Source organism: Musca autumnalis, unplaced genomic scaffold (assembly GCF_047663935.1).
Source record: "Musca autumnalis isolate F117 unplaced genomic scaffold, ASM4766393v1 scaffold_2, whole genome shotgun sequence".
Classification (NCBI taxonomy): domain Eukaryota; kingdom Metazoa; phylum Arthropoda; class Insecta; order Diptera; family Muscidae; genus Musca; species Musca autumnalis.
Genome location: NW_027411755.1, coordinates 63459423 through 63472197, shown reverse-complemented (window position 1 = coordinate 63472197; position 12775 = coordinate 63459423). Strand labels below are relative to the sequence as shown.

General features: G+C 37.1%; 1 protein-coding gene across 1 annotated transcript in view; it reads left to right on the top strand.

Moving 5' to 3' along the window:
* Positions 1 to 12775, top strand: part of LOC141394003 (uncharacterized) — a 698389-nt gene that overhangs the window by 279730 nt on the left and 405884 nt on the right. The window lies entirely within an intron of this gene.

Sequence of the window (12775 nt, the reverse complement as noted above, 5' to 3'; positions counted from 1 at the left end):
AATAAATTTTAATTGAAATAAACGTCTTCTGAAAAAAAATCATAAGAAATAAATATGCAGTTTATAAAAATGTCCAAAATAAAAAAATGTAAAATTGTTCTTTAAATCGTACATAATTCACACGATCAAATATGTCCCCATCGAAATAATGGATTTCATAAATAATGGTCCATACCTGACATAATGGCCCATAAACTCTAGAATGTCGCAAATCTTGACAGAAGTCTATCTTTCTTCTTTCCAGGCTGCGAGAGTGACTTAACCGTTGCCCACAATTTCCTCATTCCGGCTATCAATCTGCTCAGCCAGCACTATACCCCTTTGATCATTTCCGAGGACCGACTTCATGCCTTACCTGCTCCAAACAAATTATCCGAATATATGTTCGCTCCTCAAATAGATCTAGATGCCCGATCTATTTGAGGAGCGAACATACTGGAAGAGTGTCTTCCGTCTATTCCGTCCATTTGGGGACATCCAATTAGCCTTGTGTATGGCGAGGTGTTGTAACATTGTCCAGTAGGAAGGTGCTTACACCTGGGATTTGCGGATTCTGAAACTGCAATGCTCATAAATGAGAAAGATAAAAAAACAAGAAAAAAATTGCCGGAGCGCTTTTTAAATAAATTGCGATTCAAGTTGACATTTTAAGGTGTTTTTTAGGTTTTTACGATTTTGCTTGGAAACCGCAAGTCGTATCGAAATGGAATTAAAGAAAATGTCGTAGCTATGAAAATTGTCTACATGATTGACTTTTATGATATCTTCATAGTATTTACGGTTATTGAGATATAGAAGTTAAAATTAGGACAGTGGATTGACTGTATCGCCTCCTTACATTACAAAGTTATGCACAGTTCACCTTAACTAACTTTAAATGGAAACAGCTTACACCAGGGAGGTTTTTTGCGGATTCTGAAACAGCAATGCTTATAGATGAGAAAAATCCAAAAACAAGAAAAAATCGCTGGATGAATTTTTTAATAAATCGCGATAAAAGTTCTCATTTTTAGGTTTTCCCGATTTTGCTTGAAAACTGCAAATCCTACCTCAATGGGACTAAAGAAAATGTTGTGGCAGTGAAAATTCTGTACATGATTGGCTGATTGATATTTTCCCAGGTTTTACCATTTTGAGATATAGAGGTTCAGATGAAACTTTCAGATTTTTATCTTAGGTCTTACGCCTTTTCAGCGGTTTCATCATCGCTCATTCTTATGATATGGCCTAGCCAACGCAATCGTTGCATCTCGATACGTTTATCTATACTGATGTCGTTGTATAGCAGATACAGCTCGTGGTTCATACGACGTCGATATTCACCGCCAACGTAGATTGGTCCATAGATCTTTCGAAGAATTTCTCTCTCAAACACACCAAGCACCGCCTTGTCTGCTTGCGCAAGTACCCATGTTTGTAAAGCGTTGTTTTTGTTTGACGAGATGTGTCTTTATTCCTAAACTGCTTACTCAGACCGAAGTAGTATCTGTTGGCCAACACTATCCTTCTTCGTATTTCACAACAGATGTTGTTGGTTATGTTTATGAGGAAGTCCTTTACTACCTTAAAATTATAGGAGCCAACGTCAATAGTTGGCTCGATCTCTATGGACGAATTGCGCGTCGACACCATCAACTTGGTCTTCTCGCAGTTTACCGCCAGACCCACCCACAATGTCGTCGGCATAAGCAAGTAACATATGGCTGTTCATGTATATTGTTCCACTTCTTCTGACCTTCGCGTCTCGTATGACCCTCTCCAGCAGGATGTTGAAAAGATCACACGACAGGCCGTCTCTCACACAATATGCCAGATATTGGATGGAAGGTGTCAATCTGCATTTCTTGGGTCTTTTCCAGGGTTTGTCTCAAGGTAAATATCTGGTCAATGGTGGATTTGCCCGGTCTAAATCCGCACTGACAGAGTCCAATAATTTCATTGACCATATGCTTTAGTCTCTGACACAATACGCCAGATATTATCTTATATGCAATAGGGAACAGACTTATGCCCCTGTAATTGGAGCACACAGTCTTATCTCCTTTCTTGTGGACTGGACATAGGATGCTCACGTTCTAATCGTCGGGTACGCGTTCTTCCTGCCAGATGGTGCTAACTAGCTGATGCATACACCTTATCAGCGTGTCGCCTCCGGTTTTGAACATCTCGGCTGGCAAGCCATCGGCTCCTGCTGCCTTATTATTCTTCAGCCGGTTTATTGCTGTTTTTACCTCATCCTGGCTGAGCGGTATACATTCAATACCATCTTCTGGGATTGGAACTGTGGTATCTTCGCTTCTATCGGATACCAATAGCTTGGAAAAATATTCTTCCATAACCTGAGCACACTATCTATATCAGTTACCAAATTACCTTGCTGGTCTCTACAGGAGGATGCGCCTATACCAAAGCCATCAGTTTGATGTTTTACTCTTTGGTAGAACTTTTGGACTTCATTCTGGCATCATCTCGATTTTTTCACACTCCCGCCTTTCCATTTCTCTCTTTTTCCTGCGGAAAAGACGTTTCTCCTCCCCCCTTTTCTCCCGATGCATCTCTCGTGCGCTACGCGTTGCTACTGATTGTAGAGTAGCCCTAGCTACTCTTCGATAGCAGCACGACACTCCTGGTCATACCATGGATTCCTTGGTGGAGGTCTCTGCTATCCAAGTATGGATTTTGCGGCTGTTTGCATGGAGTGGGCAATATTTTGCCATTGTGCTGATATGTTATCGGGACGAGGAGTGCTTTCACTCTTTGAATATCGTGATGCTTAAATCTGGTACTGCTAACTACCATGTTTTTTGCAGCTGCAAAGTCTATCAGCCTCATACCATTGTCAGATGTTTCACAGTGGAGACTGAATTTCCCCACTGTTGGGCCAGGGCAACGGTCATAAGTTTCTTTTAAGCTCTCGTTAATATATATCGTTGGTCTGTTCGTCCTTGTCTTCAGTGGAAGCATGAGCGCAAATAAAGTTGATGTTGAAGAATTTTGCTTTTAAACCAATTGCAGCAAGTCTTTCATTCACTAGGTTGAAGCTGGAGAGCAGATGTTTTAATCTCCGACCAACTACAAATCCGCAACCAAACTCACGCTTTGTGCAATGACAGTGCGTTACCTGAAGTGTTGTAGTGACGCCTTTCCCAATCCATCTTATTTCCTGTATGGCAGTAATGTCGGCCTTGTACTTTTCAAGTACATCTTCCAATGCGTAAACTGCACCTTCTCTATAAAGAGTGAGAACATTCCAGGTGCAGATTTGCTGATCATGGTCCTTAAAACGTTTGTGGGGTTCGTCAACTTTAGATGTGTTTGTTTTTCTTTTCTTTAGTTTTTTCATAGTAGGCTGCTTTTTCTAGGAGAGGGTTACTAACCCCAAACCAAAGTTTTTAACGTTATAGGTGAACGCGCGTGGCTTGGTATTTCCATCCCCTACGTCACCCAAACACTTTAGATAATTTCCAATTTACTTCTATCGATTTATTTTCAGTTTTTGTTTAAAGTAAGACCCATAAAATGAATGAATTCTGTCTATGATGGCAGAATGTTAAAAGGTCAGGTGAGTTTCATCATCTCTGAAACATCTTTTGGCACATAAAGCCTCAAAAATATTTTTTTTTCTATTTAACTATTGATATTGTACCATTTAATTTTGGAGTTTGGCCTTAAACCTTTGTTTGATCTTTTTTGGCTGTAGAAGGTGACGGGATATAAAAGGCAGACATTTCAATCCAAATTTTACCGATCAGCTAATTCATGCCTTATCAGGATTTCACCATAAATCTTATAGAGTTTGTCTGATATGACATTAGCTTCTGTTGCTTTATTATAATACCTCAGCCGATTAATTTCTTACTTGACCTCATGGCTATATTATCTTAAAATGGTTCTGAAAGCTGCTATTTTTTTTTTTTTTGTACAAAAACGTATTAAATGATCCTTGACTTGAAAATAGGGTTGTTTGTGGAAAATAATTTTTTGCAGGTCATTCCAAATGCAAAAATGCGCTAACTATTGCAAAATTTTTTGATGTTTTTTAATGGAATAATTTTTCTATTTTTATTACAAATTATTGCCAATTTTTAACAATCTACAGGTTGACCTTCACCTTCAAAACAATTAACTTTTCATCGAAAATCGTACATCTGTGGTGACATTGCACAACAACTGCTGGTAATTGTATTGTTTGTCATTTTTCAGTACCCAACATGTTATATTTGATAAGAGCTGCGAATTAAATTTTTGTGACTTTCACCTGTTCACACAGTGCGGATATTAACCTTAGTTTTGTTCAACATGAAAATTGGCAGTATTGTGTTATTTTTATGTCTCTTTCGCGAAATATCCCTAGAACGGCCATATAAAATAGACGATGCGCAACTATATCAACCGGTATGTTCAAAGTTGCAAAAAAGAAAAAAAAAGAAAATAATACAATTTTTATTAAAAAGTTATATTTTTTATAGAAAAGGAGTAACTGTTTTAACCTGGGCTCTTCGTGCTTTGTTGCTCACTCTTGCTGTTCTCAACGTTGTAATATTTATACTCATAAATGTGTAATATAAAAAATGACGAAGAATGTTTATAATGGATTTAAACTGTTTCTACATGATCAACTAAACTTTTATAAAAAATATATACCGAATTTTTTTTATACTTAAGGTCATACGAGTGGCACCTAATCATTGGGCCATGGTGGCCCTGTCGACAGAATATATTCAAAGACCATGTCACACCACATTGGTTGGATCTATACGAAACTTCGCTATATTCAAAGAAATATTTTGAATCCCTATGAGAGACATACCATGACATTTACATTTACATAATCAATTACAATAATTTTACCAACAGAATAACTGAATCCGAATGGTAGTCAGATGGAATAAAAAGTATCACTAGTGCGATGCTCTAGCTCATTTTTGAAGTTACCGACAAAAACCGGTAAAATAAAAATGCTTATACTTTCGGTAATTAACGATATTATTCGTTTATATAGCAACCAAAAAATAAGTCATAAAGTTATACAAATAGCAACAGTGCACATAGGTTTCAATCAGGAAATTTTTGGCCAAAACCCTATTTTTGAAGTTTCGAAATTTTAATTTGTTTTTGCACAGAATAATAAAAAACACATCAAGTCATCTGAAAAGAATTAGTTTTTGTAAATATCGTTAGTATTCGTTGATTGGCGCAGTACCAAAGTTGACACTTTTTTACGTAAAAATAAAACAGACTTTGTCCTGTAAAATATACAATTTTTGTTGTAATGCGTCGCTGCATAAATATACAGAAGTGAGACCAAAGTTATTATGAATCGGGAAGCTGTTAATGAGTACTTTCATAATATTTACAAAAAGAACGATGAAATTTGTAAAATTAGCGTAATAAAATCAATGTTTTTATATATATTGAAAATTATTTTTTACAAATATTTTTTAAATATATTTAAACTTTTAAAAAAATGTCCAAATTTGTCCACCTCCAAATCGAATTTGGAAGATAGCAAGGGGTCTGTACTAATAAATTCAGAAGTAAAATCGTGCTCAAATTTGCCACAGTTAAAACAAAGTGGATTTTTCTATTTTAAGATGGGAGAATTTTTTGTAAATACCTGTTGTGACTGTACGTAGTATCCAATTGAAATAGAACTGTAATACGCACATCTATCAACCGAGTTCCCTTAAAATTCATATTTAAGGGTTTCAGAGTGTAGAAAACAAGTATGTATAATTTTTTTGAAAATAGGTCAATTTTTTGTCGTAGCCCCCACATAAAATTACTGTCCGATTTTAGAAATTTGTGGATTTTGGCGACACTTTATGACCGATTCGGCTGAAAATTGTGACTTTGACCTCTTGGAAGATATGAATCCTTCGTACCAAAAATTATTAACATAGGTCAATGTTTTGGTTTAGACCCCACACAACGGGACCACCCTGTTCAAAACATTTTGGCAGTTTTTGGTCATTTTGGTCGTTAAAACGTAAGAATTGCTGTTTGTGCACATTTATTATAAATAATAATTAATTTCAATACAAAATGGACGTTGAAATAGTTTTGGCCAGAAAATTTGGATTTGGGACCATTGTGCAGTGTAGTCAACTTTTATTTAAACTTTTCATTCATAAATTTGCGTTTTAATATTACAAATTTTTTTCGTTAACCCAAAAAATGAGTTAGAGAATCGCACTACAGGTCATTTTAATAGTAAGCAAGGCCACCAGGCTACCGAAGCTTTTTTTTGAAGCATTGTGGCGTTTTTATACCCTACACCACTATGTGGGGAGGGTATTATAAGTTGGTTTTGGCCAAAAAGTTTGTAACGCATCGAAATAATGGTCGTAGACCCATACTTCTACATACCAAAATGAGTGTCTCGACGAGCTGAGTCGATCTGGCTATGTGTGTCCGTCCGTCAGTCCGTCCGTCCGTCCGTCTGTCCATCTAAACCTTGTAATCACGCTACAGGTCGCAATTTTGATCGGATCGTCAGGAAATTTTGGATGTTGATGGGGGTCCCGGAGGGGAAGAAGCCTATTGATTTTGGTAATGGTCGGATAATATTTAGGGGTCGAAAAGGGTAAAAAACTTAGGTGGATAAAAAGACAACGTTTTTTTCCAAAGCGAATATGTCAGCTTCTATATGGGGTATACCAAAACCAAAACCTGACAATGAAAGCAGAAAATATCACCTTTCGAATGATGTAAAGTAGGTGCTCGTAGGTGATCAAACAACGAAGATATCACAATAGTAGCAAATAAAACCCCAATTTTAATTTTTGCGATTTTAATTATATTGACGAATATCACAGCGTTGGTTAAAAATTTGCCAAAATCAAAGCCTGACTATATAAGTAGAAGATCCCGTCTTTACAATAATGCAAACTAGGTTGGCGTAGGTAACCAAATAACGGAGATATCGCAATAGTCGGCAATACATCCCATTTTTCTATTTTTTGGAAATCACGCTACAGGTCGCAATTTTGGTCGGATCGTCACGAAATTTTGGGGGTTAATGGGGGTCCCAAAGGGAAAGAAGCCTATAGATTTTGATGATGGTCGGATAATATTCAAGGGTCGGAATGGGCAAACACTTATTTGGAGAAAGGTCAACGTTTTATTTCAAAACCCAAAATATATCTGTTTCTTTAAGAGGTATATCAAAAGCAAAACCTGGCAAGGAAAGTAGAAAATATCACCTTTCCAGCGATGTAAATTAGTTTGTCGTAGGTGGTCAAATAGCAGAGATATGGCAATAGTCGATAATGCATTACATTCCGATTATTTTGTAATCACGCCACAGGTTGCAATTTTGATCGGATCGTCACGAAATTTTAGGGGTTAATGGGGTCCCACAGAGGAAGAAGCCTACTGATTTTAATGATGGTCGGATAATATTTAGGGGTCGGAATGGGCAAAAACTCATTTGGAGACAAATTCAAAGTTTTATTCTTTGTCAATATATTGGCTTTTAGTAGGAGTATTCCAACGGCAAAACCTGTCAATGGAAGAAGAAAATATTACCTTTACATTGGCGTAAAGCAGTTTGGCAAAGGTGGTCAAACAAGGGAGATACCACAATAGTCGGTAATGCATCCAATTCTTCCATTTTTTGCAATCAAGCTACAGGTCGTAATTTTGATCGGATGGTCACGAAAGTTTGGTTGCTTATGGGGGTCCCAGACAGAAAGAGGCATATTATTTTTGGTGGTAGTCGGATTATATTCCCTAAAAGAAATGTTTACCAGTGAAAACCTTATGCACAGGGGTAGTGGTGTAGGTTATCACATGGTCGGCCCCGTCGCGACTATAACCTTTGCTCACTTGTTTTATTTGCATTTTTGTTTTTTCAAAATAGTCTGGCTTAATCCCATTGTTGTTGTTTTAATATTTTAAAACAACTATTTTATTAGTGGAAAAGATTTGGCATTGTTCGCCAAGGGGTAAGGCAGGGAATACTATAGTTTCGATCCACGCCACTGGATCTCATCAGTCTCCTACTGACTCCGAAACATAAACAATTACAAATCCGAAGAAAAGAAAAGTAAGACAAACTGATTTTTTGATGACGAACCCTGCATGCCCACGGATAAGATTCGCAACATGGAACGTAAACTCTTTATTCCAAACAGGCAAAGTTGCACTGTTAACGGCAGAATGTAACAGACTAAATATCCCCATAGTCGGAATTAGCGAAATGCGCTGGAATGGCAGCGGCGACTTTACAAGTTCACAAGGAGACCGGTTCCTATACTCCGGATGCAATGAAGGAGAGCCTCATACACACGGCGTTGGTATTTTCATTAATAGAAATTGAAAGACTCCGTACTATCTTGGTCAGCTATCTCAGAACGGATAATAACGATTCAGCTGAATATCAACATCGGCAAAATTACTATAATTCAATGCTACGCCCCGACGGAAATCTCAGATCTCCAAATGAAAGAAAATTTTACGATGATCTAAATCGAACTTTAAGCAAATTCGATCAAAAAGATATACTTATTTTGATGTGAAACCTAAACGCACCTATTGGAAATAACAATTCCGGATTCACGAACATAATGGGAAGGCACAGCCCTAGCGAAAAAAATGCCAATGGAGAATTGTTTCTTGAAATATTCTCAAAATACGACCTCGACCTCCTACCTTCTCCACAAAACTTGTCACAAAATAACATGGCGATCACGAAATATACGTATCCCTGCAGAGAGTCAAATAAATCATTTTTGCATTGTCAAAAAGAGTTTTAGAATGCTTCAAGACGTAAGAGTGCTAAGTAGTGCCGACATCGCCTCAGGTCGCTTTCTCCTAATAGAAGAAACAAGCCAGAAACGATAAAACGCAGTTTTATAAATTGTATGGCTGCCGAAGCTGAGGCAGCAGCAAGTCGAGGATAGGGATACGTAAAATCGATTTCGGTTAATCGATTAATCGGTTATTAGCCGTAATATTTCCAAAAGTCGTAGTCGACTATTGAATGTGCGAAAACCGGATAATCGATTATTCTTAATCGACTTTCGGAAGACGGAGTCAACTATTATTCGTAGTCAACCATTAGTCGTAGTCTATTATTATTCGTAGTCGACTATTAATCGTGGTCGACTATTAGTCGTAGTTGACTATTGGGCGTGCTAAAACCGCGTAATCAATGGTACTTTTTAATACATACATATGTCACGGATCCCATCAACGAAAGTGGTCGATTATATTCGATTATAATCGGTTTTCGGCGGTTAACGATTAATCGAAAGTCGACTTTTTGAACACTCTCAAATAATCGACTAACCGAAAATCGAGTTTTAAGTTTTTCACAAAAACCGAATGATCGAAAAACCGATTATAGCATTTCACTGCGTATCCCTAGTCGAGGAGTGTTAAAAACATTACGAGAAAACTCTCGGGGAAAAGGCAAAATTCAAATATACCGATTAAAGGCAAACACGAAATTATTCTCACAGACTCAGACGCCCAACTCAAAAGATGGAAGGAACACACTAGGGAAGTGATGCTGATATAAGAAAGTCGATGGTCAGACTAGCACGATTTCAACATGGCGACGTCAAGTTTATAGGCGAGGGGTATGAAGTAGTGAAACCCATGTACATGGTTTTCTGTGTTTGTTGTGTTGCCTCTTCTTGTTGTTCGTTGCAAGATTTTTTCTTCCATTTTCTTTCATTGTTATTTTCTCAAGCAAACGTTAAGACCAAAGCAAGCATAAAAAGATTTAATAAAAACATTAAATTAATGAAATAGTGAAAATTTAACTATGTATTAATATTAATTTAATTATAAATGTTAATTATTTTGTGCTGTTTTTAGTTTATTTATGTTTGTTTTGTTTTTATTGGTATGAGAAACACAACAAACGCGAATGGTAAAATAAAGAGGACACGAAAAAATCTTAAATTTCACGTTAACGTGTGTGGACACTAACGAAACTTGAAAAGAAATTTTAACGAAATTGGTTTCAAGAAACCTTGCTAGTCTGACCATCGACAAAATGGTTTTGGAAATTCGTACTTATGTGTGCGAAAAGTGCTAATTAGTACTAAATTTGGTACAATGAAAGCAGAAAATATCACCTTTCGAATGATGTAAAGTAGGTGCTCGTAGGTGATCAAACAACGAAGATATCACAATAGTAGCAAATAAAACCCCAATTTTAATTTTTGCGATTTTAATTATATTGACGAATATCACAGCGTTGGTTAAAAATTTGCCAAAATCAAAGCCTGACTATATAAGTAGAAGATCCCGTCTTTACAATAATGCAAACTAGGTTGGCGTAGGTAACCAAATAACGGAGATATCGCAATAGTCGGCAATACATCCCATTTTTCTATTTTTTGGAAATCACGCTACAGGTCGCAATTTTGGTCGGATCGTCACGAAATTTTGGGGGTTAATGGGGGTCCCAAAGGGAAAGAAGCCTATAGATTTTGATGATGGTCGGATAATATTCAAGGGTCGGAATGGGCAAACACTTATTTGGAGAAAGGTCAACGTTTTATTTCAAAACCCAAAATATATCTGTTTCTTTAAGAGGTATATCAAAAGCAAAACCTGGCAAGGAAAGTAGAAAATATCACCTTTCCAGCGATGTAAATTAGTTTGTCGTAGGTGGTCAAATAGCAGAGATATGGCAATAGTCGATAATGCATTACATTCCGATTATTTTGTAATCACGCCACAGGTTGCAATTTTGATCGGATCGTCACGAAATTTTAGGGGTTAATGGGGTCCCACAGAGGAAGAAGCCTACTGATTTTAATGATGGTCGGATAATATTTAGGGGTCGGAATGGGCAAAAACTCATTTGGAGACAAATTCAAAGTTTTATTCTTTGTCAATATATTGGCTTTTAGTAGGAGTATTCCAACGGCAAAACCTGTCAATGGAAGAAGAAAATATTACCTTTACATTGGCGTAAAGCAGTTTGGCAAAGGTGGTCAAACAAGGGAGATACCACAATAGTCGGTAATGCATCCAATTCTTCCATTTTTTGCAATCAAGCTACAGGTCGTAATTTTGATCGGATGGTCACGAAAGTTTGGTTGCTTATGGGGGTCCCAGACAGAAAGAGGCATATTATTTTTGGTGGTAGTCGGATTATATTCCCTAAAAGAAATGTTTACCAGTGAAAACCTTATGCACAGGGGTAGTGGTGTAGGTTATCACATGGTCGGCCCCGTCGCGACTATAACCTTTGCTCACTTGTTTTATTTGCATTTTTGTTTTTTTCAAAATAGTCTGGCTTAATCCCATTGTTGTTGTTTTAATATTTTAAAACAACTATTTTATTAGTGGAAAAGATTTGGCATTGTTCGCCAAGGGGTAAGGCAGGGAATACTATAGTTTCGATCCACGCCACTGGATCTCATCAGTCTCCTACTGACTCCGAAACATAAACAATTACAAATCCGAAGAAAAGAAAAGTAAGACAAACTGATTTTTTGATGACGAACCCTGCATGCCCACGGATAAGATTCGCAACATGGAACGTAAACTCTTTATTCCAAACAGGCAAAGTTGCACTGTTAACGGCAGAATGTAACAGACTAAATATCCCCATAGTCGGAATTAGCGAAATGCGCTGGAATGGCAGCGGCGACTTTACAAGTTCACAAGGAGACCGGTTCCTATACTCCGGATGCAATGAAGGAGAGCCTCATACACACGGCGTTGGTATTTTCATTAATAGAAATTGAAAGACTCCGTACTATCTTGGTCAGCTATCTCAGAACGGATAATAACGATTCAGCTGAATATCAACATCGGCAAAATTACTATAATTCAATGCTACGCCCCGACGGAAATCTCAGATCTCCAAATGAAAGAAAATTTTACGATGATCTAAATCGAACTTTAAGCAAATTCGATCAAAAAGATATACTTATTTTGATGTGAAACCTAAACGCACCTATTGGAAATAACAATTCCGGATTCACGAACATAATGGGAAGGCACAGCCCTAGCGAAAAAAATGCCAATGGAGAATTGTTTCTTGAAATATTCTCAAAATACGACCTCGACCTCCTACCTTCTCCACAAAACTTGTCACAAAATAACATGGCGATCACGAAATATACGTATCCCTGCAGAGAGTCAAATAAATCATTTTTGCATTGTCAAAAAGAGTTTTAGAATGCTTCAAGACGTAAGAGTGCTAAGTAGTGCCGACATCGCCTCAGGTCGCTTTCTCCTAATAGAAGAAACAAGCCAGAAACGATAAAACGCAGTTTTATAAATTGTATGGCTGCCGAAGCTGAGGCAGCAGCAAGTCGAGGAGTGTTAAAAACATTACGAGAAAACTCTCGGGGAAAAGGCAAAATTCAAATATACCGATTAAAGGCAAACACGAAATTATTCTCACAGACTCAGACGCCCAACTCAAAAGATGGAAGGAACACACTAGGGAAGTGATGCTGATATAAGAAAGTCGATGGTCAGACTAGCACGATTTCAACATGGCGACGTCAAGTTTATAGGCGAGGGGTATGAAGTAGTGAAACCCATGTACATGGTTTTCTGTGTTTGTTGTGTTGCCTCTTCTTGTTGTTCGTTGCAAGATTTTTTCTTCCATTTTCTTTCATTGTTATTTTCTCAAGCAAACGTTAAGACCAAAGCAAGCATAAAAAGATTTAATAAAAACATTAAATTAATGAAATAGTGAAAATTTAACTATGTATTAATATTAATTTAATTATAAATGTTAATTATTTTGTGCTGTTTTTAGTTTATTTATGTTTGTTTTGTTTTTATTGGT